At 37.7% G+C, this 27,773-nt stretch overlaps 1 pseudogene; it reads left to right on the plus strand.

Annotated features, from left to right (window-relative positions):
• On the plus strand, positions 1-26,795 carry LOC123587483 (annotated as a pseudogene).
• Positions 26,796-27,773: the final 978 nt, after the last annotated feature.

Below are 27,773 nucleotides of genomic sequence, written 5' to 3' on the forward strand. Positions count from 1 at the left end.
ATGAAGAATGTTATTCAGACATTCTTGTATATGTCTTCCGGCGCACACGTGAATGCACTTTGCGGGGCACCCCTCGTTGTGGAACCGTTGGGTTTGCCAGCGTCAGCTGTAGAGAAAATGCAGGCAGCGTTCCGAAACGGTCACACGTTCACACTCCCACCGGAGCTTCCAAAAGCTACTCCAGATCTCGGCCAACTCTGCAGATTTTACTACTCTGGCAGTGATCGGTGCCACCACCTGAGGCTTCCGGTACGGTTTTCCCTGATGAGGAGGTGGAACACCTGTCCATCTGTCAGTTGGCCTTTCTGGTACCCTCGTTTGTAAAGTGTTTTCTAGCCTTTTGCCCATTTTTTTAAATTGGATTGCAAATTTTTTTATTTTATTTTATTTTATTTTATTTTATTTTATTTTATTTTATTATTTTTTTACTGATTTGTAGTCATTCTTTATATGCTTTATATGTCTGGATGCGAGTCCTTTGCCAGTTACATGTGTTGCCAGTTACATGTGCCTCTCCCAATCTGGGTCTGGTCTTTTCATTGCCTAAATGTGTATTTTGACGAACAGAGCTTTTAATTTTAATGTTGTCCACCTTATCAATCTTTTTTACGGCTGACGCTTTTTCTATTCTGTTTAAGAAAACTTCTTTGGGGAACCTTCATGGTTCAATCTTAAGGGTAAGTATTTGACTTTTGATTTCAGCTCACGTCATAATCACACCATTCCTGAGTTGGAGCCCCCACATGGGGCTTTGTGCTGACAGTGCAGAGCCTGCTTGAGATTCTCACTCTCCCCTCTCTCTCTTTCCCTACCCCACTTGCTCTCTCTCTTAAAATAAGTAAATGGGCTTAAAAAATAAAATAAGAAAAGAAAGGAAAGGAAAGGAAAGGAAAAGAAAAGAAATCTTCTACCTTAAAATTTTAACCCCCTTCCCCTATTTTACCCATCTCCCCCACCTCCTCCTCTCTGACAACCACCAAATTATTCTCTGTATTTATGAGTCTGTTTTGTTTCAGTGAACAAATATTCTTATGTAGTTATTATAAGCCAGACACCGATCTAGTGTTAGGAATATAATGATGAATGAGAAAGACATAGAATCCACCCACATTCTAGTATGGAAGGCATGAAATAAATAACTGAATGTCTACTTTGTTATAAAATACTACTGGGTTTTGAATTATCTATAGATTTTATACTTATATTCATTCTATTCTTCTCATTGGAATGGTTATCATGTTAGTACATTTTTTTCATAAATGTTTTGATATAGATAATGCATTTTTGGTCAATAAGGTCAATCTGGAAGATTCAAACATGTGGGCATAGACTGTTTTTTAATATATATATTTGTAAAATATAACAGTTAATGTGGGTTTTCAGTATTAGAATTTCAGTTGTGTTAACTCAAGGAATACTAGCTACATCTGTTTCTTCTTATCAATGTTGCAACCACTTTTGTTTTAGAGCTTCTATTTAAGTCATCTTTTAATCAGTTCTTATTTAAAGAGCAGAGAACACTTCATTTGTAGTCTTCTCAAAAAAGCACAATTTCTTTCTTCTAAAGAGCTCAGAACAATGATCTTTTAGTCCTGTGTCACTCTGATATAACTGTTTAATTTTGATATTAGACTGCCTCTTTTCAGAATGAATACAAAAGTTAGAAAAAAAACAATTTTTTATAAACTCATTTTTATTTTTTATTGTCCTTAAAAAAAAGAGGCTCAACCACTGCACCAAATTTAAACTTAGAAAAATAGGTGGGACACAACTTTGCACATATAAATCCTGATTTGGTAGAATTGATTGGTGAAAAACAAACATTTCAGAGCATTTCAGAGAACTGACGGACATATGTAGTGCCACACTACTGCCTTAACTTCAAGTAAGGAAAAATAATTTTCTTTAAAGAGCTATCTGTCATAGAAGTGAACATAGCTAATGAATTATTTTCTTAATTGCCACTATTTCCACCATTAAGATTTCGTTGCCAAGAAACCAATTTTAGGAAAGCCTAAACTTTGATCGGATGAAGTTATTTTCTTCTCCTCACCAACTTCAGGTTACCTTGACGTCCTGGATGTATTTCTTCAATTTGCTCACTACAGTAATTTGGATTTTTGTGATAACTCCAAAACAAACTAAGAGACTAGACAAGGAGCTTACAGTATTGATTTCACTCAAGAGAATTATGATAATGTTGGGCAAAGAAGTACTATTTCTGTCAGAAATTGCCAATGTAATGACTTGAGAGATTGATTTATAGAACTCTTCCAGAAAAATCAGTAAGACAATTGATTATGCGTATGTGGAAGTTAAGGCATTTTTTGTTTAGCAAAGGTAGGAAGATTGTGCTGAGTCTTCTGAGTTTTACAACATGATACACTGTATATTAAAATCTAAATCGGTGTGATCCAAAGAGCTTTAGTCATTTAGGAAATCTTCATGGAGAAGGTAAGACCACATATGGCTAAAGAAGAAGCAGGAGATGGGGGGCAGGTAGGTGAAATAGATAAAGGGGCTTAAGAGGCACAAACTTCGTTATAAAATAAGTAAGTCACAGAGATGAAAACTACAGCATATGGAATATAGCCGATAATGTGGTAATAACGTATAACAACAACCACTGCACTTAGAGCGGCGAGCCCTGAGTAATATATAGAGATGATGAATCAATATTTGTACACCTTAAAACTAATATAACCTTGCATTTTAATTGTACTCCAATACATTTTTAAATAAAAATTAAATGATCTTAAAAAAAAAAAAAAGAATCAGTAGACCAAAGTATTATAAATATCAGAGGACATAGCAATGGTAACAAAATGTGAAAGCATGAGAAACCCAGAGCATTGGGTTTGTGTAGAAAAGTGGTGGTTGTTTTAAAAACAGGGTTAGAATTCTGCATAAAATGCTAAGAAACTTAATGTAATACATAGGAATAGAAAACTTGATTTTTTTTTTATTTTTTGGCTGGGGAATTAATTTAGAAGATAAACGTGTGTTAAAGAATATCAAAGTGATACTTCTAAATAATGACTCATGACCAAAAGTTTATTTTTTCTATTTCTCTAAGAGTATGTAGTAACTGTGCTCTTTGCCTATTGGGAGGACCGCCATATCGTGATGGAGCCAGCTAAGTGGGCAGGGTCACATTCTGCCTTTTGGAAAGCAAATTCATTGGGATGAACAAGTTCTATTTCGGGCTTGAGCCACAGGCTAAGAATTTGGGTATCCTGAGGATGGCAACATGGACTCTGTCTGGGAACTCAGAGCTTGGAGCTGCAGTGCAAAGTCCTAAATCCACAGCACAGTCATTGTCCGCTCTGGCATTCAGAAAGCAAGTATTTTAGAATAAATGCTTCATTCAAAAATAAATTTGGCGAGGGCTCATGCGTCGCTCAGTCCCTTAAGCGACTGACTCTTGGTTTTGGCTCAGGTCATGATCTCATAGTTTGTGAGTTTGAGCCTTGCCTTGGGCTCTACGCTGACAGCACAGGGCCTGCTTGGGATTCTCTCTCTGCCTCTGTCTCTGCCCTTCCCCTGCTCGCATACACAAGCTCTCTCCCTCTCTCTCTTTCTCTCTCTCCCTCCCTCCCTCAAAAATAAATAAACTTAAGGGGCGCCTGGGTGGCTCAGTCGGTTGGGCATCCGACTTCGGCTCAGGTCATGATCTCACGGTCTGTGAGTTTAAGCCCCGCGTCGGGCTCTGTGCTGACAGCTCAGAGCCTGGAGCCTGTTTCAGATTCTGTGTCTCCCTCTCTCTCTGACCCTCCCCCATTCATGCTCTGTCTCTCTCTGTCTCAAAAATAAATAAACATTAAAAAAATTTTTTTAAATAAATAAATAAACAAAATTTTTGGAAAAAGAAGCAATCAATATGAGTGAAAAATCCAGAGATTTTAGAGAAGAAAAAAAAAGTCCCCAAACATGAACAGGAATATGAAAAATATGGAGAGGTTTGACAGCACGTGTGCAGAAACGGATAGTGGAGACAAACTCTGTTCAATATAATGCTGGTGAACTAAAGGATAAATAAATCTTGTTAACTTAGAAACTTTCACAGATAGGAAAACCTTTCTTGCCAGAACAGTATTTCTACACTGCTCTGATATGTTAAACTGGTGAAAAATATTCCTGATCTTGTATCCCCAGAGTGGAATGAAACCAGAAGAAATCTCTAAAAGGCAATGTCTCCATCTCCATAATAGCTATGCATTTACAATTTCACCATTTTCTGTTCATCAACGCAGTCAGAACTTTATATTAGTTCATGCAGAGAGCCTCATTCCCCTCAAATCTTGGCACAAGAATCTGGACTTATCTTTGTGTTGCATAAATGTTTTCCTGACAGACTGTTACCCTAGGGGAATCCAATATTCCAAATGTAAGGCCCTGGATTGAACCACCTGGTCTCAATTTCAAAACCTTCAAGTTAATATCTGTAAAAAAATTCAAAGTTTTGGATAACAAATTGTACAGGCTAAACTTTCCAAGATTCAGAAAGGAAATAAGAAAAGGGAAAAAAATCATTCATTTAACAAATAGTTGTTGAGCTTGATTAGCATAGAAATAGTCCTCCCATATAAACCTCATATGTATCTCATCTTACAAGGTTTCTCCTCTGGTCAGTTTTTGATATTTGCTATTACATGCCAGAAATATTTGCCTGATTACGTGCCAGAAATTTCCATTTAGGTTGAAACAGAATTTTACAAAGATGACTCATGTCCATGACCAATTTGGAAAGCAGGGAGTAATACATCCATAGGGGAAAATGTTTCACGGGGCTATAGAGGGAAGGAAGTCACTAAGAGGTAGCACAAAGGTTCACCTTTCAACATGCATGGCTTACCTCAGAGGTGAGGACAGGACATCCCAAGCCATCTTGTAGACTGAGATATGGAATTGAGCATCCTTTCAGTTACTTCGCTGCACGTCTCTGAAGTGTTCAAAGAAATAGCACATCTGAAAGTTATGAAGCTGGAGATTTGGGGACTGCAACACTACCCTCGGGCATTGAGACTGCAGGAGAGACATAGAGGAAGCTCTTCTCCCATCTGTCACCCAGCACACAAGAGAAATGAAGGAGCACATTTCTCATTTCAGATGTAGAGACCAGAAAAGAAATACTTCAAATTTAGATCATTGCTTCGTGTTTAGCATTCCTGCACGTGTATCACTTTGGTCCTATCAAACCTGATTGAATACTCAAAAATAAAATCCTCAAGTATGACTAGTCGAGAATGTCTAGTTAAGGAAAAACAATTTACTGTTTACCTCAGTCTTGCCTGTATGCAGAACTAAGTTTAGATCGTGTTTGCTTTAATAACTTTTAAACTTTTAAGCTTTAAAGTTTAAACTTTAAACTTTTAAACTTTTAACTTCTGAGTCGAAATATAGTTAAAATGTGATGAATGTAACTGACTATACAGGTATTGATGATGCAGATGGAATGAAATTATTAGAAATTTTCCAAAATGGTAGAGACATCCTGAATTAAGAAAATGTAGGACTTCTGGGAAAGGTGGCAGTGTAAGAGAGGACCCTACACTGACCTTTTCCCATGGATACAACTAGATAACACCCACATTAGCATAAATAACTTAGAAAATGACCCAAAGGCTGGCAGAACAGACTCTCCACAGCCACATAGAGAGAGGTCACATCAAAAATGGTAGAAAGGGCTGAGACTCAGTCGGGAACCAAGCTGACATTTTATTCAACATAGTACTGGAAGTCCTAGCCACAGGAATCAGACAACGAACAGAAATAAAAGGCCTCCAAATTGGTAAAGAAGAAGTAAAACTTGGGGCGCCTGGGTGGCGCAGTCGGTTAAGCGTCCGACTTCAGCCAGGTCACGATCTCGCGGTCCGTGAGTTCAAGCCCCGCGTCGGGCTCTGGGCTGATGGCTCAGAGCCTAGAGCCTGTTTCCGATTCTGTGTCTCCCTCTCTCTCTGACCCTCCCCCGTTCATGCTCTGTCTCTCTCTGTCCCAAAAATAAAATAAACGTTGAAAAAAAATTTAAAAAAAAAAAAAAAGAAGAAGAAGTAAAACTCACTATTTGCAGATGATGTAATACCATGTATAAAAAAACCCTAAGGAATCACCAAAAAGCTACTGGAACCACTAATTGAATTCAGTAAGGTCTCAGGATATAAAATCAATGTAAAGAAATCGCTTGCATTTCTATACACAAATAATGAAGAAGCAGAAAGAGAAATTAAGAAAGCAATTCAATTTACAATTGCACCAAAAAGAATAAAATACCTAAAACTAAACTTAGTCAAGGAGGTGAAAGACCTGCACTCTGAAAACTATAAAACATTGATATAAGAAATTAAAGATAACACCAACAAATGGAAAAATATTCCGTGCTTATAGATTGGGAAACAAAATATTGCTAAAAGTCCATACTATCCAATGCAATCCCTATCAAAATACAAACATCATTTATCACAGAGCTAGAAAAAATAATTCTGAAATTTGTTTGGAGGCACAAAAGATCCCAAAAGTCTTGAAAAAGAAGAACAAGGGGTGCCTGGATGGCTCAACTGGTTAAGTGTCTTTCTCTTGATTTTGACTGAGCCCATATTGGGCTCTGGACTGACAGCACAAAGCCTGCTTGGGATTCTCTCTCTCTCTCTCTCTCTCTCCCTGCCCCTACACTGTTCTCTCTCTCTCTCCCTCTCTCTCTCTTTTTCAAAATAAATGAAAAAAAATTTAAAAGGAAAAAGGATAACAAACATAGAGGTATCACAATCCCAAATTTCGAGGTGTACAATAAAGCTGTAGTATGGTACTGACACAAAAATAGCACATCGATCAATAGAACAGAATAGAGAGCTCAGAAATAAACCCACAATTAAATGTTTATGTTTGTTGGTCAAATATGTTTATATTTGACAAAACAGGAAAGAGTATCCAATGGGCAAAAGACAGTCTCTTCAACAAATGGTGTTGGGAAAACTGGATAGCTACCTGCAAAAGAATGAAACGAGACCACTATCTATCACCATACACAAAAATAAACTCAAAATGGATTAAAGACCTAAATATGAGACCTGAAACCATAAATCCTAGAAGAGAGCACAGACAGTAGTTTCTGTGACATTGGCCATAGCAAAATACTTCTAGGCATGTCTCCTGAGGCCAGGGAAACAAAAGCAAAAATAAACTGTAGGGACAACATCAAAATAAAAAGCTACTGCACAGCAAAGGACATAATCAACAAAGCATTAAGACAACCTACTGATTTCTACCAAACATTTAAAGAGGAGTTAATACCTGTTTTTCTCAAACTATTCCAAAAATGGAAGGAAAACTTCCAAGTTAATTCTATGAGATCAGCATTACTCTGATACCAAAACCGGACAAAGACATTATAGCAGAAAAGAAAGTAATACAAGCCAATATCTCTGATGAATATTGATGCAAAAATCCTCAAAATAATAGCAAACTGAATCCAACAATACATTTAAAAAATTAATTCACCATGATCAAAAGGAATTTATTTCCAGGATGCCAGTGTAGTTCAATATTCACAAATCAATCAGTGTGATGCATGGCATCAACAAGAGAAAGAATAAAATCCATATGATCATTTCAGTAGAAGCAGAAAAAGCATTTGACAAAGTATAAATGATAAAAAACACTCAATGAAGTAGGTTAAGACGAAACATAGCTCAACATTAAAAGGTTTTATATGAAAAACCTATAGCTAACATCATTCTCACTGGGAAAAAATAAAGCTTTTCCCCTAAGGTTTTTGCATTAAATTAACCTAACACTTAGTGGCTTAACATAACATTTTTACTGCACCATTTCTGTGAGTCAGGAATCTAGGCATAGTTTGTCTTGTTCCTCTGGCTCTGGGCCTCTCACAAGGCTGCAATGAAGGTGTTGGACAAAACTGTAGTCTTACTTTTAAAATTATTTTTAGTAGTTTTATTGAGGCACAACTTACACACAACTGTACATATTAAATGTGTACAGGCTGATGAGTTTAGACGTAAGCAAACACCTGTGATACCATGATTGCAATTAAGGTAAATATACACATCACCTCCAAAAATTATCTCATGTCCCTGTTTCTGTTTTTATTTTTGTAGCAAGAACAGTTAACACGTGATCTACCCTCTTAACCACATTTTGAAGCTCACAATACCTCTATTGCGAACTGTAGGTACTGTGTTGTATACTAGAATTCTGGAACTTAGTCATCTAGTATAGCAGAAACTATGTCCTTTGAAAAACAGCTGTCCATATCCCCCTCATCTCAGTCCCTGTTACTATTGTGTTCTCTGCCTCTATGAGTTTGACCATTTTAGATACCTCACACAAGTGGAATCATACAGTGTTTGTCCTTCTATGCCTGGCTTATTTCACTTACCGTAATGTCCTCCAGCTTCATCCGTGTTGCTGAAAATGGCAGGATTTCCTTCCTTTTTTATGCCTGAAAGATATTTTATTGTATGTATATACCATATTATCTTTACTTCTTGGTTGACACATACAACTCATTTCCATATATTGGCTATTGTGAATAATACTGCACTGAACATGGAAAAGAGACATGGTGTCTCTTTAAGATTTGATTTCAGTTCTTTTGAATATACACTCAAAAGAGGGATTATTGGATCATATGGTAGTTCTATTTTTAATTTTTTAAGAACCCTCCCTACTGCCTTCCAAGGCTGCCACAGCATTTTATGTTCGCACAAACAGTACACAACTGATTTACAATAGCATCAAAAAAAATATGATACTTAGGAAAAACTTAACCAAAGAAGTGAAAGATTTCTAAACTAAAAACTATAAATATTTATAAAAGAAATTAAAGGAAACACAACTGAATGGAAAGATATTCCCTGTTTATCAACTGGAAGATTTAATATTGTTATTGTCCATACCACCTAAAGCGATCTATAGATTCAATGTTACCCCTATTAAAATCCCAATGGTATATTGTACATAAAGGAAAAAAAAAAAAACAGAATTCATATGGAATGATAAAAGTCCCAGTGTAGCCAAAGTAATCTTGAGAAAAGCTTGAGGCAGCACACTCCCTGATTTCAAAGTTATAGAGCTATAATAATGAAAACAGTATGGCACTGGCATAAAGATACACATAGAGCCCAATGGAACAGATTAGAGAGTCTAGGAATCAGCTCATCCATATAAGGTCAGCTGATCTTTGACAAAACTTGATCTTTGACAAGAGAGCCAAGAATACACAACTGGGAAAGGACGGTTTCCAATAAGTGGGATAGAAAAAACTCTGGATATCCACATGCAAAAATAAATAAATAAACAAAATTGGACCACAAGATTGCACAAAAATCTACTCAAATTGGGAGTGCCTGGGTGGCTCAGTTGGTTAAGCATCCTACTTTTGCTCAGGTCATGATCTCACAGTTTGTGGGTTCAAGCTCCATATTGGGCTCTATGCTGATAGCTCAGAGCCTGGAGACTGCTTCAGATTCTGTGTCTCCCTCTCTCTTTCTACCCACCCCCCCCCCACTCATGCTCCGTCTCTGTCTGTCTCTCAAAAATAAATAAAACATTAAAAAGTTGTTTTAAAACTCAAATGGACTAAGAACTGAAATGTAAGGCCTGAAGCTGTAAAATTCTTGGAAGAAAACAAAAAGTAAAAGCTTCTTGACATTAGTCTTAGCAATGATGTTATTGGAGGACATCAAAATAAATCACAGGCAATAAAAGCAAAAATACACATCAAACAAAAAAGTTTCTGCACAGCAAAGAAAACAATAAACAAAATGAATGGCAAACTATGGGATGGAAGAAAATATTTGTAAGCCATGTACCTGATAAGAGATTAATATCCAAAATATATAAGGAAATCCTACAACTCAATAGCAACAAACAAAAAATAACTTAAAAATGGGGAAAAGACTTGAACAGACATTCCTCCAAAAATGGCATCCAAATGGCCAACAGGTATACGAAAAGATGTTCAACATCATTAATTATCAGGGAAATGCAAATGAAAACCACAATAAGACACTACTTTACACTGTTAAGATGGCAATTAATCCTGTGAAGATGTAGTCTTGTTTTAAGACTTGAATTGGAGTGAATTCACAATAATGGTTTTGATAAGATTCAGTGCCTCACAAGCTTTTGGCTTCAGATCCTTGTTTCCCTGCCATGGAGAACATACTACTATGTAAGCAAAGGGGAGAGGGAAAATAAGTAACAAGACAGAAGTCACTATATTCTTTAATTTGATCTAGGAACCAACATCCTATAATTTTTGCCATGTGCTATTCATAAAAAGTAGGTCACTAAGCCTATACCTTACACAAGGGCATAAATACCAGTAGACAGAGATCACTGGGAGCTATTTTAGATTCAGCCTACCATATATTAGAAAATAAAACTGTGCTTCACTGAATCTTAGGAATAAAACTACACATACTTTTTCAGAGTTGTTTTTTTTTTTTTACTCTTTTCTTACTTATTTGTAGGTTTTCTTTAAAAATTACTGCTCAAGTACTTTCCACACTTTGGTTCCTGAACTCAATAGTTTACCATTGCTTATTTATTTAGAGTGTATACTTCATCCTGAAAGACAATATCCTTTCTTTTAGGGTAATGTCTCAAACTGGCACATCAGCAGAATATTGAAAAGACCATTCAACTATTTTATCAGGTTGGCAACTTCAGAGTGTGGTATGTGATAGACCAGTGTGGAACCCACGCTCTTCTGCCCATTGCTGTGCCTCTTTGCTAAGAAGTGGATGCCTTAGGGGGCGCCTGGGTGGCGCAGTCGGTTAAGCGTCCGACTTCAGCCAGGTCACGATCTCGCGGTCTGTGAGTTCGAGCCCCGCGTCAGACTCTGGGCTGATGGCTCAGAGCCTGGAGCCTGTTTCCGATTCTGTGTCTCCCTCTCTCTCTGTCCCTCCCCCGTTCATGCTCTGTCTCTCTCTGTCCCAAAAATAAATAAACGTTGAAAAAAAAAAAAAAAAAGAAGTGGATGCCTTAGTTTGAGATGATGTTGTGAAGCATTCAGTGTCAATGGCTGAAAGTCTTTGTAAGTCCTCAAAGTTCAGGAAGCAAAGGAAAATGCATACTTGGAATGTGTTTTATAAATGTTCGTGTTCCCCCCAACTCATATGTTGAAATATCAACGTGATGGTATTAGGAGGTGGAGCCTTTGAGAAGTGCTTAGGTCCTTAAAACCATCATGAATGGAATTAGTGACCTTATAGAAGAGGTCCTAGAGACCTAGCTCAATCCTTTCCCATATGAGGACACAGCAAGAAGTCACAGTCTACAGCACAGAAGAGGACCGTCACCAGTACCTGACCATACTGTCATCCCAATCTTGGACTTCCAGTTTCCAGAACTGTGAGAAATAAAGTCCTATTGTTTAAAAATTACCCAGTCTTGGGGCGCCTGGGTGGCGCAGTCGGTTAAGCGTCCGACTTCAGCCAGGTCACGATCTCGCGATCCGTGAGTTCGAGCCCTGCGTCAGGCTCTGGGCTGATGGCTCAGAGCCTGGAGCCTGTTTCCAATTCTGTGTCTCCCTCTCTCTCTGCCCCTCCCCCGTTCATGTTCTGTCTCTCTCTGTCCCAAAAATAAATAAACGTTGAAAAAAAAAAATTACCCAGTCTTTTTTATTTTACTATAGCATCCCAAACAGACTAAGACAATGTGTGAACCTCAATCAAGAGCAATTGATTTCAGGGGTGCCTAGGTGGCTCTGTCGCTTAAGCATCCGGCTCTTGGTCTCGGCTCAGGTCATGATCTCACAGTTTGTGGAATGGAGCCCCCTGTGGGGCTCTGCGTTGTGGGTGTGGGGCCTGCTTGGGATTCTGTCTCTCCCTCTCTCTCTCTCAGCCCCTCTCCTGCTGGTGCTCTCTTTGTCTCAAAATAAATAAATAAACATAAAGAGGAATTGCTTTCAGGGTAGAAGGGGTTCAAGAGAATATATTGCCACCAAATTGGCCTTCTTAAGATGGTGCCATATCAGGGGCTTACCACTGGTCTCTGTTGCTGGCAATTGGGATAGTCAGCAGCGATGAGTAGCAGTCTTCATGAGGTGATCCAGGCTTTCAGGTTTACGTATAGCCCTCGTCCCTGTCATCATGGTTACTGCATCCATTTGTTTAATTTGCCAGCAATGGTTTGCCAATAGCTAACTATGCTGTGCTGTGTAATTTTATCTATTTGTTTATTTAGTGCTTCTTCTATTGGTAAAGGTGGATCAATTCTACAAGGCATTCATTTATATGAGTGATACAAAAACCTTACACACTTTGTACCCACTCCTATCTGTCCATCCACACACCTCTTCACAGCCCTCCTTACCCTTATCTTCCAAACTTTATCCTCCAGTCCCCTGACTAATCTGTCTACATTCTTGCTTTAGGCACATCTCTTGCTCCACCATGTTGATGACTACGTGCATAGTGTGGAAACTTTTGTACAGATTCTCCTTCTGCATCATCGTTCAGAGCCACTTCTAAGTATGAGTATTGTGCATCAGCTTTCCATTTTCAGTTAGCCCCAACATACCAAACTGACATATCTATGAACCAGCCTTGATTTTTTCCCATTTCTGTCAGCTTGTTATAAGAGAACTCACTCCATTTTGGCATGGGTATAAGATGAAGATAGGCAGATAAGCAGCATGTAACTGTGGTGGATGACTATAGTTAAGGCCTGGCCCATCTGCTAATGCAACTTCTTGTACCTTTTTTTGTTTAAGCTTATTTATTTATTTTGTGAAAAAGAGAGCATGCATGCACACAGACTAGTGGAGGAGGGACAGAGAGAGAGGCTGAGAGAGAGAATCCCAAACAGGCACTGCACTGTCAGCACGGATCCTGATGTGGGGCTTGAATTCACGAACTGTGAGAACCTGTTCCGAAATCAAGAGTTGGACACTCAACCAACTGAGCCACCCAGGCACCCCATCTTCTTGTGCCTTTGACATTGATCATGCTTATCCTAGACATATCACTTTTATCTAACAGGGGATTGCTACTGAGCCTACCTAAATTTATGATTTGATTCATTTTACCCATGATGGCTATCTCTGAAGGCATAGATGCTTGATGTCTCATGGTTACACAGTTCATCAATATTAATTCTTAACAAAACAACAGAATACTTTATGCTTTATGAGTGGTGCTACATATGGCATGGGGACTTTCTCTAGAAACACAAAAGTATTTGTTATAACTTTTCTATTACAGCTTGCCTGACATCTTTTCCCACCACACATACAAAAAGGTTTCCTATATCTGTGACTCAAGAGACAGAGCTCCTTGCAACACACTTTGGATCTGCCTCAGAGCCATACTGGAAGCTAGTTCTCAGCCTTCCATGTCACTGGGTAAATTAGTTGGAGTAATACTCTCAAGTACACAATATGCTACCTTCAGAACTTGAAGATGCCTAACAAATGTTCTCTGCCTCTTCCTCAAAGTACACCTGAGAGATGTCCTTTCAGCCATAATAACACACACTTATACCACATGCAAAAAAAAACAAAAAACAAAAAAAAAAAAAAAAAAAACCTCATCCCCACTCTATCCAAAAATCCTTGATAGTCTTAACGAATCATAATATCAGGCTTAAATTCTTGGATCTGGTAAAGTATATCAAGTCTAAACATGTATTCTCTTCATTTAGAGACCTATAGATTTAAAGAGAGAGAGAGAGAAGAAAACATACAAGTAAATTTTTTGACCTCATGCATACATCACATAGTTTTGGGAATAGAAACCAGAGAACTCTCTAAAACACACTCCCATTTGAAGAAAAAAAAAAGTGCACAGAAGTCACTACACCTTGGCAACTCAGAATTCCTGCTATGCAAGTGTTTCCATGCCTCTGTCCTCTGGAAGTCAAAAATGTTCTTTGATTAGGTCCCAGTTCTGCTTCCTGGGAGTGGTTCTCAGCCACTTAAGGGAATTAGTCTTTTGTCATCATCTTTCTCCAGTTCTAAAGAGGTTGTTAAAGGATGTGCCCTCTTTCCTTTGACTAATTTCTGCCTGCAAAATTGGGAACCCAAAAGTTATTTTAGATATTAAACAGCTTCAGTCCTTTTTAGCCCTGGCTAGTGGTACTTTAGCCAAGCATCCCCAAATCCAGGGGTTTTATTTACTTGATCCCAGTCAACTACATTCACAAAAGAACAAATGTGTGGGTTTTATCATGTATTCTGTTTCCATGAACCATATTTCTAAGGCCACAGACCTTTGCGTGCTTTGAGTAGTATGGCCCATTAGGAGTCTGCGGGGCTGTGCTTTCTAGAGGCTCTTTTATTCTCTGCAAGACATACTAGGTATCACCCTAAATCTTCTAAATAGTTTAGGAAAGCACAGGAGGACTACTCCTTAGGGTCTACATCCCTAAGCTACATCTTAAAGGCCCTTGATTTTTTCTTTGCCCCCAAACTGCACCTATCTTAATTTGATAATATTTTACTGGTTTGCAGGGTTAGAGAACCTGAAGAATTTTAAAGAGTTTTATAAACCAGTGCATTGTGGAAACTCTCTATTGCCCCTTCATTCTGTTTACTAACTGGATAGTCCTTTACTGAGCTCATGTCTCACTTTCATTACCTGATTACATCCACCTAAATGAAGTTAGATCTCTCATTCTGCACTCTGCCTGGAGTCCATCTTATCCAAATCTACAAATTATTACATGTGATATCAGTCTTCCCAAGAATCAAAAGGGCAGTTTTTACAAATATTTCATGACAGCATCATATGGGCTACCATTTTCTAAGCCTCCTATATCAGCTTCTTTCTCTTGCCATCCAGGCTTAAAATCAGTGCCCCATATTTTAGTTTTTTTATCAGCATTCCACTTCAAGTACCAATTTTTGCATCAGATGACTTTTGCTTTATAACAACCACAAAAATCAGTGAGATACCAAAACAATAATTTACTTCTCACACATCTTACCAGGTTTCCTCTACTTTTGCCAGTTGAATTCACTCACACATCAGTGAAACTACTGAGTTTGGGTGGTGCTACTTCAAACAAAGGTCCCTGGAGTGGCTTTTCTACATGATTCTCACAACCTCATTGGACCAGCAAGCTAGCCAGGGCATGGTATTCTCACGGAAATAATAGAAGTGCCAAAGCATATGTTCAAGCACATTTCAGTCCCTACATGCTGAAAAAGCTCTTGCTTTTAGCCTCCCATTGGCCACACCAAGTTACTTTATTAGCTAGCCCAGAATCCAAGGGGGCAAATATACTTTGTGTTTTGGGGGAGGATTTGCAAAATTACACGGAAACAATGCCAGCTGAGGAAGCAATGATATCTACTTTACTACTAAAGTAGTTTTGCAGAAAAGATAATGAATATGATGCATTTTATACTCAAAAATACATATAAACATCCAGGGTATATCCAGGAGGCAACTGAGGTCAAAGACTTGGTGATATCAAAGCTAGAGAAGTAGATTTGGGCAACACCGGTATATGGATACGCAACAATTTTGCAGTACATACAAAACCATAAGGATAAAAAGATTGTATGTTATAATAAATACAAATTCATTGGGGTAGACAGTAGATTACAAGGCAGAAGAGGATGCTAAAGTATATAAAGTACAAGTGAGTATATGGTGGGCGCCAGAAATAAAAGAGTTTGAGAGAAGTTGTAAGATGTGCAGAAAGGTAAATAAGGCTGAAACCCAGAAATAGATAATTACGTTTGACAAGTAAGAGGTCTAATTTCCATGTTACAGACGTATGAAATAATCACATAATTTATACGTGGGTTTAATGATATCTAAATACAAATCATGCATCATAGCATCTGACTTTAGGGCTGCCTGCCCTAAGATCAATTTAATAAACATAAGACCTTGCTCATCATATCCCTAGGGGCAAATTAAATATTAAAATTCTTTGATATCTACATCTAAGAAACTCTTATAATTAGATGCATATGGAAGGAGAGTAATTCAAATGACAAAAGCTGAAAAAAAATTAGTATGGCAATGCCTCTTCAGCCTGTCTCATTTACAATATGAGTAATAAAAAATATAATTAGAATAAAGCACTTTAGGAAGAACAAATTCCCCAAGCCTACCCTACAAGTCTCAACTCTGTGTTCCAGGGGAACTTATCTAAATGAGCAAAAAGAAAATGCAACCCACAGGGAATAACAAAATCATAAGTAATATCAGTAAAGTTGTTTGCTCCCCACAAGAGCACACTCAATAATATCAGTTGGAATTCCATACAAGAAGAGATAAAGTGTTAGATTCTGGTCCATTAGGAATAATTTGATATCTATCCGATTCTAATTTGTACAGATAGATTAAATAGTTAAAGAATGCTATAATGGAATATGCCTAGCAAAGCTTCATCTATTTGTTTTTTACAAACATGGTACAAAACAAAATTATTTTGATCACACAGGTTGCTTTTGTGTATGCAAGTATTATAAGTTGAACTGTGTGTTCCCCAAAAGGATATATTAAAGTCATATTCCCCAGTACCTACGAATGTAAATTTATGGGGCGGAGGGGGGGCACCTGGGTGGCTCAGTTGGTTGATCATCTGACTTTGACTCAGCTCATGATTTCACAGCTTGTGAGTTCAAGCCCCACATCAGGCTCTGTGCTGACAGCTCAGAGCCTGAAGCCTGCTTTGGATTCTCTCTCTCTGCCCGTCCCTTGCTTGTGTACACACATTCTCTCTCTCTGTCTCTCAAAAGGAAGGAAGGAAGGAAGGAAGGAAGGAAGGAAGGAAGGAAGGAAGGAAAAGAAAGAAAGAAAGACAGAAAGAGAAAGAAAGAAAGAAAGAAAGAAAGAAAGAAAGAAAGAAAGAAAGAAAGAAAGAAAGAAAAAGTTATTGCAGATGTAACTAATTAAGATGAAGTCATGCTGGAGTAGAGTGGGCCTTCAGTATAACATCACTGTTGTACATATAAGATGGCCCCTTGAAGATGGAGACACAGAGAGAAGACCATGTGAAACAGAGGACTGGAGTGACACATGGATAAGCCAAGAAACATCCAGGATTGCCAGCAAACCACCAGAAGCTAGAAAGAGGCAAGGGATGATTCCTCTGTATATTTCAGAGCCAGCATCGTTCTACCAACATCTTGACTTGAGACTTCCAGCTCCTAGAACTGGTAGAAAATAAATTTCTATTGTTTTGAGCCACCCAGTCCGTGGTAGGTACTCTGTCATGGCTGCCCTAGACAGCTAACACAGCACGTCTCAATCTGACTGAATATAAGCAACTTACACCTACATTTATATCCTATATGAAGATTTGGTGGCGACTTTAAAGGTGCCCATTTCATAAAATAATTAGCCAGACACAAATTTTTAAAAAGCAAGATTAGCAATGTTACTGGTGAATATTCAAAAGGGGAGGATGTAGATTAGCAATTGTTTAAATGACTTAACAGAAAAATACGCCCTGTTGATAAGGAGGCAAATTTTAATATGATGTTTGGTGGCTTTAAAGTCAGGCAATCTTGATGTAAAAACATCTAGTTCCACCATTAACTAACTGCTTGAGGTCAAGCAGTTTATTTGATTTTCCCAAGAGCCAGTTTCCTTATGTGTAGAATGAAGATTATAATAATATCTGTCCCACAGAGTTTTCATAAAGACTTAACTATTTTTTCTTTAAAGCATAGTTCCAGTGCATAATGAGGGTGTTATTCTCTTACCTGATAAACTTTTGTATCTTTTTAGAAATCCTCATTCCTCACTAATACAAATCAGAATATTTGCCTTTCATTTTCTTTTTTTAAATGTTTTTTATTTATTTTGAGAGAGTGTGTGTGTGCACAAGTCAGGGAGGGGCAGAGAGAGAGGGTGATAGAGAATCTTATGCAAGTTCCACGTTCATTGCAGAGCTCGACACGGGGCTTGATTTCACGTGTCATTTTCTTTTATCATCATATTTCCACATCCTCTAGCCAATCTGCACTTCAAAGATGAAATGTATGCTCTATCCTATCAGTGATTAGGTGTAAAAATGTACGTCTCTACAGTCAGACAAATCTAGTCTTCCTCCCAGTCCGGAAAGACTCAGACAATGCATCTAAACTCTCAAAGTATCTATTCGTTGTGCTGTATAATAACATTATAATAATGTGTACCTCATATTAAGTGCAAAATATACACAGAGTGTCTGAAACATAGAAGCTCAAAAGTTTCTGGGGCGGACCTCTCCAACCCCTCAATTCATTCAGGCACCAGTTTCAATTCAGGTTATCTCCGTGGTTTTTAGTTTTACCAGGGCCTCAGCCCTCATTGCCTCACGACAGAATCACTCAAACAACTTTCTAAACTAACTCCCTCAGCTTTGATCTCTCCACCCAGTCCTATGCATCCAGCATACTAGTAATGGAATGAACTTTATGGTGCTATTATGCCTTTAAAAAAAAAGACACCTGTTCACCATTGATAATCCTTCTTTCTGACTTGCCATAGTCATTATAATCTAGTTTCACCCCACTGCAATCGACACTGTAATACACCACCCAGATCCCTACCGATGAAGGAGTACATCATTGAAGTTGCCCCAGTTACAGAGTGCTGACAGTAGACAGCTCTCAACTTCCAGGAACATCAGAGATTGCCTTATTGCACAGAGTCACTGCAGAGGTTATGCTCCCTTCCCAGGCTTCCCAACACCCAATGGCTCATCAACGAAGGCATACAGAGTCCTGATCAAGTTGGCCTATAAGCTGAAAGGTCATTCTAGCTCCAGAGCTCTCTCCATGGGTTTGGCAGAGGCTATGATTGGAATTGCATTCTCAACATCTCCTTCTTCCCACTCCTGCCTGAGTGCCTTTCTTTCACAACTGTGGATCCCAAGAGCTGCCCCTAAAAATCACCCTTCTCAACAAATTCCACCTCACAGTTGACTTTCCAGGATATGAATCTGACACATCCACCTAAGCCAGCTTTGTTTCAAAGAAGCCATCACTATAAATGGTTGTCAAGGTCGGCTTTTCTTCTCTCTTTAGCAAACTAATCACACACATACAATCATTTGTTCATCTATGCCTTCATTTTTTGAAAATGAGTAGAGCATGCTTCCTTCCCTGTAGGCTTCTTTCCTGTAGACTAGGAGGGGAACATAAGCATTTGAAACAAATGTGATGAAAACAGGATATTAGCTCTTCTAGAGGTAGGTGTGACATCCATATGAGCACACATAAGGAGCTAGAAATTGTTATTGCTGTGCTGGTTCATAGGCAATTCTGCGGCATCTTTTTTCTTCTCTCTGTTAATGACAAACTCAATATTCACCTCTTCGAGGGAGTTCCTCCTGGCAAGTCTTCTCACGCCATTTATTTAGATTTTTTGCTGCCACTTATGTACATCTTTCTGGTGAAAATATCATTACTTTTACTTTTAATTTAAAACATGTGCCTACAATAGGCAAATGTATAAAGAACAGAGTTTCACAGAATTGATTGGGGAGATGATATGTGTAAGTTAGGCATTTTCCCAGATACCCCAGCTGTCAGTCTGAACAACTCTCTGGAATGTATGGAAATGGCAATAAGAGATTTCAAGATAAAACATACAGGTTCCATTAAGACAGGGTTCACTATTTTCCAAAAATAAAATAATATTGATCTCTACAGCTCTGCTAAAATGTTCTCTCTCTTTCCATATCTCCAAATAAAGGCAGGGAAGTTTTTTTAAAAAAGCTGGGAACACAACAAAAGTTAACTTTCACTTTACCTAGTAATTCTTCACTTATTACTCCAATACTAAGATGTTCTACCTATGTCAAAATGACACCCTATCACCTTACCCAGAACCCATAGAACAAGTTAGGAGCTCAATAAACATGTAAAATGAATACTTGATGAATAAATTAATAAGTTACCTGCAGCTTCTTTTCTGAAAAGCATACTCTTTGAAAAGCATTTTTGCATGCATATACTGTAAATATATATTATAAGGCTTTGCCTCTAAATTTCTAGGGTTAAAGGAATAAAAAATAGAGTGCTAAGATAAAACCAAATAGGCAAGTAAGAAGCCATGTCACATAGGATTGTAGAATCACTACCATATCCCAAAAGAAAGAGTAACATACACAGAAGTTCTAATTTGCACCTTTTTCAGTGGGTAATTGCATTTTCAGGACTTATATATTTAAAGTTATTCTGTACTATTTGCTTTATAGAATTTTTCAGTGATAATTATGCCAAAAGTCATGTCTAAATCACCACTTTTGTATGAACTTGCTCTAAATTTAATACTGTACTCAATAGCTGTTCCTATGTTTTCTTAGCAACATTTCAATGATTTAAAAAGAGAATATTTTAAAAAGTTGTAGATATTCTATTTGGGATGAACATACTAATCGATTATCCTTTCCAAGACACTTAAGTATACTTCAAATAAAAATTCTTGACTTTTTCATTATAGGTGTGGGTAACATTAATAGCTTTGAAATAACAAATTGCAGTGAGCTGATTACTTCACCACGATTACACTACCATAAATTACAGGAAGGAGGAACCCAAGGCTTAACCTCCTGCGTGTTTCTCCTACAATGAGATTCTTACTGATTGTCCAAGACTTTTAAGGAAGCACTGATATTAAAATATTTAGTGTGAGCGCTGTAGGATATTGGATCAAATGGAGAATTTAGGGTTGGAACAACACAACTGGATTTGGGATAAAGCAGTAACAGGAGGTGGTGGACTTAAATCTAATTCTAACATTTAAACTCAAATGTGATCCTTCCTAAGCAAAGATGGCAAAATCATTTGTTTGTTTCATGTATGTGTATATATATATATATATATATATATATATATATATGCATGCATGTGTGTGTGTACAATTGCATATACTATGTATGCAATTACATATGCTGTATATATAATTGCAAATATGTTTTGCATATTCATATTAAATTTCAACCTTCTTTCCACTTCTGAACTTCTGTCCCCCTTTACCCTGCTCTGCTCTTTTGATAGGACTTATCCCCTCCAATTACACAGAATTGACTGGTTGTTGATACTAATTGTCTGTCTCCCTTAGAATGTAAGCTTGAGGAAGACCAGGATTTGTAGAAATTTGTGTGTCTTTTGTTCATTGAAGTATCCCAAGCACTTACAGCTGTACCTGGCACATAGTGGGTGCTCAATAAATATTTTGTGGGTAAATACCAAAAAAAAAATCTCAAATGTGATCCAATACTAATCTCTCTGGCATTTTATCACCTACAGTTACATTAACTTAGAAAATCAATCATTAAATGCAACAAAGAAAGGTACATTTCTATATAAACTGGACAAGTTGACAACAATTCATCATACGCTTTTTTTATATATTCTGCATTTATTAATTTTAGTACATTTGTATACACAGAAAAAAATCTTACTAAGAGCATCTTCAAAGGGCAGAACTGCAAACTGGTTGAGTATATTTAATTTGCTGATGCTTAATTGCAGGAGATGTGAAAGCAGGATGATGAAAGAGAATAAGAAAAATATAAAAAGATAAATAAAACGCCCTTCCTAAAAAGATTTTAGTCCTTCCTTCCCATTTTTTCATGTCTAGAGGCTGGAACACTATGTTTCATTCTTTGGTTGACCTTTCTTTCCCACTTAATAACTAATGAAGCAAAATCTACAAAGCATGTTTTACAGAATTAAAATTTTGTGAGTATAAATAACTGTAAGTATAAATAACAAGCAAAACATATAAGGAGTTCACTGTAAATATCTCCCCAAGATATGTTAATCTTGAAAATGAGTATAAAGCGTATTAAATTTTATAAATTCTTTACTCTTGGTATCTCTTTATAGTGAAAGATTTTACACAACACTTAAGTGTTACCTAAGCTCTTCCTGTTATCAAGCCTAAGATCTTTGAGGGAGGATATTATATATGATTTAGTTTGTCCATTTATAATGTGTGTGTGTGTGTGTGTGTGTGTGTGTGTGTGTGTGTGAAGTAAAAAGAGAGTAAACAGAGAAAAAGAGTGAAACAGAATAAAAAGAACCAGAAAAAGATCAGGCTTGGGCAGGCTGGTCTCTTTTAGGTAACCATCATAACTGCAGAAATGAAGATAGAAATAATGAATGTTTAGCTTTGGTATAAAAAGTTTAAAAATCAAACTTTTGGCAGATTATTTAGCTTCTTAAGTCACAAGAAGCTAGATCCTTACAGCATCAAAAGCCAAGTTCTTGCTATCAATATAGGCATAGAGTGAATAGATAATTGATCAGTAAGTGATATCTCCAGACACTTGAAACTGCAAGTTGGGAAGAAGTCAGAAGAGTCAGGGAGTGGGTCATTGAAGGAGCACTGAATCTTGCCCTACCTAATGTTAAGTTCACCATGTATGCACACATGAGGGGTAGATTGATCTCACTGATGCTTCAGGAGGAGACATGTTTCTTGCATGTCAGGAAGCAATCTGAGGCAGTGTCAGGAGAGTCCTCACATGCTCTGATAGGACATAAGGAGCACGCAGTCCCTCAGACCCTTCTATGCTCCTTGGCTGGGAGTGTCCAGGTGCGACACCCGAAGCTGGTTGGCTGAAAAAGATTTGCAGTGGTTACAAAGACATGCGTTGGTGGCCATGGAGAATGAATCAGATGAGAGGTCTCTCAGCACAAGCTAATGGGAAAGATGTCAATAGCAGTGACTGGGTGCCTCCCACTCCTTCAGATATGATGATATTTTTGGTACATCCAGGAAAAATGTCTCCCCCAAAAATGCAAAATTGAGGAAGAACCTAAATTCATTTTTTTAAATCTCAAATTGACTAAGTTTATATGAATTGACTAAAAAATATTATGTTTTCTCTCATCAAATTGAATGGGAACATTTCTATTGAAAAACAAAAATGTCACCATTGAGCACATTTGACTCATAGCCTGGAACTGTGTTCATACTACATACGTCTTTCTTTTTGTGAGCTTTCCATGATTCTCTTCGGTTGTCTTTGAAAAAATCTAGTCTAGTCTTTTATTCAATTTACTTGTCCTTGTTATAACTCTGAAATCTTGAATTGGGCCTATGGCATTAAATTGGCACTCAATAAACATACAGGAAGGAAGGAAGGAAGGAAGGAAGGAAGGAAGGAAGGAAGGAAGAGTAGAAGGAAGAAAGCTATAAAACTAATGCTTCCCTATATCTTACTCAATATTTCCAAATGCATTGGAAATTCACTAATTATTTTGCCATCATATTTGTTATATGATCTACTTGTTCCATTTAAAGAATAACAGGTAAATTACATTTGGGAAGGAAAAAGATACTAGTAAAGACAAGTGCTCCCAAGAGAGGGAATTCTGTCCAGGCATCTGACTTAAACTACATGTATTATGGTTTTTCAGGGCTCTAGAAGAATGTGTTAGGTTACTATTTTTTAAATCATGGTGAAGGGTGAATTTTCTAAAACATGAAACCAATACAGATATCATTAAGAGAAATATTTTAGGTTATATAATAAAATAAGTAATTGAAAGGTAGACTTCAAATAGAGAAAATTATTGTGTGCATAGGACAAAAGATTATTGTAATAAATCTTTTAAGTCAAATAGAGAAATATAAAATTAAAAAGAGAGAGAGAAAGAGGGGAGAAAATAGATAATGAGAATGTCTAGGACATAATTATGAGATCATTTAAAAAATATAGTCATTAAAATATGAGTAATATACAACTTCACTAGCCATTCAATAAGTGCAAATTAAATTAGTTTTTTCTGAAAATAAGATTGGCAAATAAAAAATTGATAATAAAAAACAAAAAGACATAATAAAAATGATAGTAAAAATGATAGCACCCCAATGCCAGGCGCAACATTTTGGAGGGCAGTTTAACAATAGGCATCATGGTATTTAATGTGTGGATACTTTGACCTATAAATGTCACTTCTGAAAATTTAACCTAAATAATCAGACATATTATAAGGAAAGGGTGCAAGGATTTGTACACCTGAGTTGTTTAGAGTAGTGCAAAATAACATTAGCTTAAATGGTCATCAACAGTATTTAGACACATAGTCTAGATACATACAATAAAAAAGTACTCTGTGGGAATTAAAAATGATTATGTAGTTGGCTTTTGGATGTGTTCAAACTATAGTAAGTGAAAAATGAAAGTCCTAAAAAAATGCAACATATGAAGGTTATTTTTGTTTTAGAAGGTGAAGAGGAGGGAAAGAGAAAGGGATGGGGCAGGAAAAGAAGTGGAGAAAGAGAAAAACAACAGAAACTAGAAAGACATTCTGCAAATATATTGAAAACGATTACTCCTGGATTGTGGGTAATTATAATCTTCTGCATTAAAATTTTTATTTAAAAATTTTATTTAATAGCTTACAATGAAGGTGCATTAGGTTCAATGTCAGAAGAACAAGCTAATAAAGACATTTCTATTCTGGAAAAATAGAATTAATTAACAAGGTAATTGTTTATGGAAAAATAAGGTCCTTGACATCAAAATGACTGCATCAGAGTAAAGGGTGGCACTGGCAGCTGGAGGTCTTTGGGTGCAAGCTGAAAGCACTCTGAGGCTGGCCAGAGGAGCTCTCATGGGTGGGAGACTGGGAAGTGAATAACCATTATTTGAAGGGCCAATAAGTGCACAGTGATAGGAGGCTCTGGATTTCTGGGGCAGCACGTGGTGGAGCAGTTTCTAGCCAGCTACTCTATCAATGTATTTGATATGCAGCAAGGGTTTCACAATCCCTGGGTGCAGTTCTTTCTGGGCGACCCCTGTAGCTAATAGGATCTGTACTCAACTCTTAAAGGTATAGGACAGTTGTCCACTGTGTGTCACCCCCACCAACCAGTAACAACAAAAACTCTTTTATAGAGTGAATTGCGTTGGCACGAAGAATGCCATTGAAACTTGCACAGAGGCTGGGGTTCAAAACTCATTTTAACCAGAAGTACCAGTGTCATCTTTGAGGGTGTCAACATCAAAAATGGAACTGAAGATCTCCCTTTTCCCATGGAACCCGCAGACCACTACACAAAGACCAAATCTTACAGGAGAGAGCAGTCCTGGGCATCAACAATCCTGAGAGGCATTTCTTAGCCATGGCCACCTGCTGTCATGGCATTTTCAGCCCAAGAGACCCCCAGTTGGTCCCCATCCTCATCAAGATGGCTGGGAAAGGCAAGGTGAAGTTTGTGATTGGAAATGGAGAGAACTTGGTGGACCTCACTTTTGTGGAGAACCCGGTGCACAGACATATCTTGGCTGCAGAGTACCTCTCCTGAGATGTGGCTGAGTGAGAAGGCACTTCACATCATCAACCATGAAGTCACCCCTTTCTGGACATTCCTGTCCCACATCCTGACAGGCCTCAACTATAAGGCCCCCAAGTACCACATCCCCTACTGGGTGGCCTGCTACCTGGCCCCCCTGCTTTCCCTCCTGGTGATGGCGATCAGTCCTGTCATCCAGCTCCAGCCCACTTTCATACCAATGCCAGTCGCATTGGCCAGTACATTCCACTATTACAGCTGTGAGAGCCAAAAAGGTCATGGGCCACCAGCCACTGGTCACCATGGATGAAGCCATAGAAAGGACCATGCAGAACTTTCACAACTTGCGTAAGGTTGAGTGAAGCACCCCAGAGTCTGGACCCTCTCGGTGCATTCCCTGGCTGCTAACTTTCCCCTGTGGACCAACAAACTAACCCTCTTCACATGAGTTTCTTCTGAGCTTAGGTCTCCTCCTGCCAGTTAGATGAGAGCCGACTCAGCTCTTCCGTGACCACAAAGTGGGAGAAAACAGCAGACATTTCTCCTTTTGTAGGCTTGGATTTGAATTTCTTAAAGCAAGCAACTTCATATTCTACTATTTTGTGTTTTCTCCTTCCTTCCTCACTTTTTCTCTCCCTCCTTCCTTCTCTCCCACTCCTCCTCTCTCCTGGGATACTCATCATTCCAATGTCCTTGCATTTAATCAAGGAAGCTATAGGAAAAAAACAACTCATTTGCTGATTAATGATGGGAAACTAAATTTACTTCCAAGGAAACCCACACTAGAGGAGAAGCCTAGTTCAAAGAAACACATATTACAAATATCTTAGAAAAAAAATCAGAAGTTACAAACACTTCAAATGTACATTTCAAATAGATGCAGAATTTAGAGCAAAACCTTTGAAAAAGTTTCAGTAATTATAGCCACACCACCACCACCAATCTCCAGAAGGAAAAGACTGCTGGTTGTTCACCTCCTTCCATGCTTCCAAGTTCCCTCTCATGTACAGCTGGTGTGCCTGCCTGCAGTGTTTTTTCATAAAGCATTCTCTCACAGACACATCTCTGTTTATCAGTGGAGCCCCATTGTCCTTTTTCATTGCAAGATTGTAGCCTGCCCCAGTGGCCTGCCATTTTAGCTGTATAGCTCCCCTTCTGACATGGGACGTGGGGCTGGTTGACGGTAAGCCATTGAAAAGGTCAGAGAGAAGAACCTCCTTCATCTGCTTGGAGTTTAGGCAGAAACTCCATGAGATGATGCAGAAAGGGCTGTTTCTCTACAGCTCATGCTCACAGAACCCTTCAGCCCGGTTTCCAAAAGGTAAATTACATAAAATGCAGTGTTCTCTATTTTCTGGTGACGATCTGCTTACAGAACGTGGTTTTTTTCCCCGACTAATCAAAATGCAATGTTCAAAAAAATAAAAATGATTTTATTAAAATGATGACTCCATTTGCTATTTTAGCAAATTCATTTCTATATGTTCTTTAAATATTGTTTATGTGTTACAAATATTTTTGGAGTTTGTTGTCTCTTTCTCATTTTCTGATGTGTTTCAGTAATGGCATGTCTATTTTATTGTCATATATTCTTTCTGTAGGAATTTTTTGTTTTATAGTATCTTTAAAATGATAACCAGCACTCAAAAAATGGGAAACTAAATTATGTTTTCTTCTAGCATTTCTATTGTTTACTTATACATGTAAATTGATACAGAGTTAATTCTGATGCAAGTAGCAACATATTTGGGTTATAGCTTTTAATCTGTTATTTAATTGCCCATAAATTGGAGAAGATATTTGCAAATGACATAGCAGATAAAGGGTTAGTATCCAAAATCTATAAAATAAACTTATGAAACTCAACACCCAAAAAACACATAATCCAGTAAAGAAATAATCCACAAAGACATGAACAGACACTTTTCTAAGGAAGACATCCAGATGGCTAACAGACACATTAAAAGATGCTCAACATCATTCATCATCAGGGAAATACAAACCAAAACCTCAACGAGATGTCACTTTACACCTGTCAGAATGGCTAAAATTAACAACTCAGGAAACAACAGATGTTGGCGAGGATGCGGGAAAAGGGAAACTTTTTCACTGCTGGTGGGAATGCAAAATGGTGCAGTCACTCTGGAGAACAGTATGGACGTTCTTCAAAAAATTAAAAATAGAGCTATGCTATGATCCAGCAATTACACTACTAGGTATTTATGCAAAGGATACAAAAACTCTGATTCAAAGGACCACATGCACCCCAATGTTTATAATGGTGCTATCAACAATAGCCAAATTATGGAAAGAGCCCAAATGTCCAACGACTGATGAAGATAAAGAAGATGTGGTATATATGTACAATGGAATATTACTCAGCAATCATAAAGAATGAAATCTTTGCCATTTGCAACAACGTGGATGGAACTAGAGTGTATTTGCTAAGTAAATTAAGCCAGTCAGAGAAAGATAAATGTCATATGATTTTACTCATATGTGGAATCTAAGAAACAAAACAGATGAACGTAGGGGAAGGGAAGG

The sequence above is a fragment of the Leopardus geoffroyi genome, chromosome D3 (genome assembly GCF_018350155.1).
Source record: "Leopardus geoffroyi isolate Oge1 chromosome D3, O.geoffroyi_Oge1_pat1.0, whole genome shotgun sequence".
Classification (NCBI taxonomy): Eukaryota; Metazoa; Chordata; class Mammalia; order Carnivora; family Felidae; genus Leopardus; species Leopardus geoffroyi.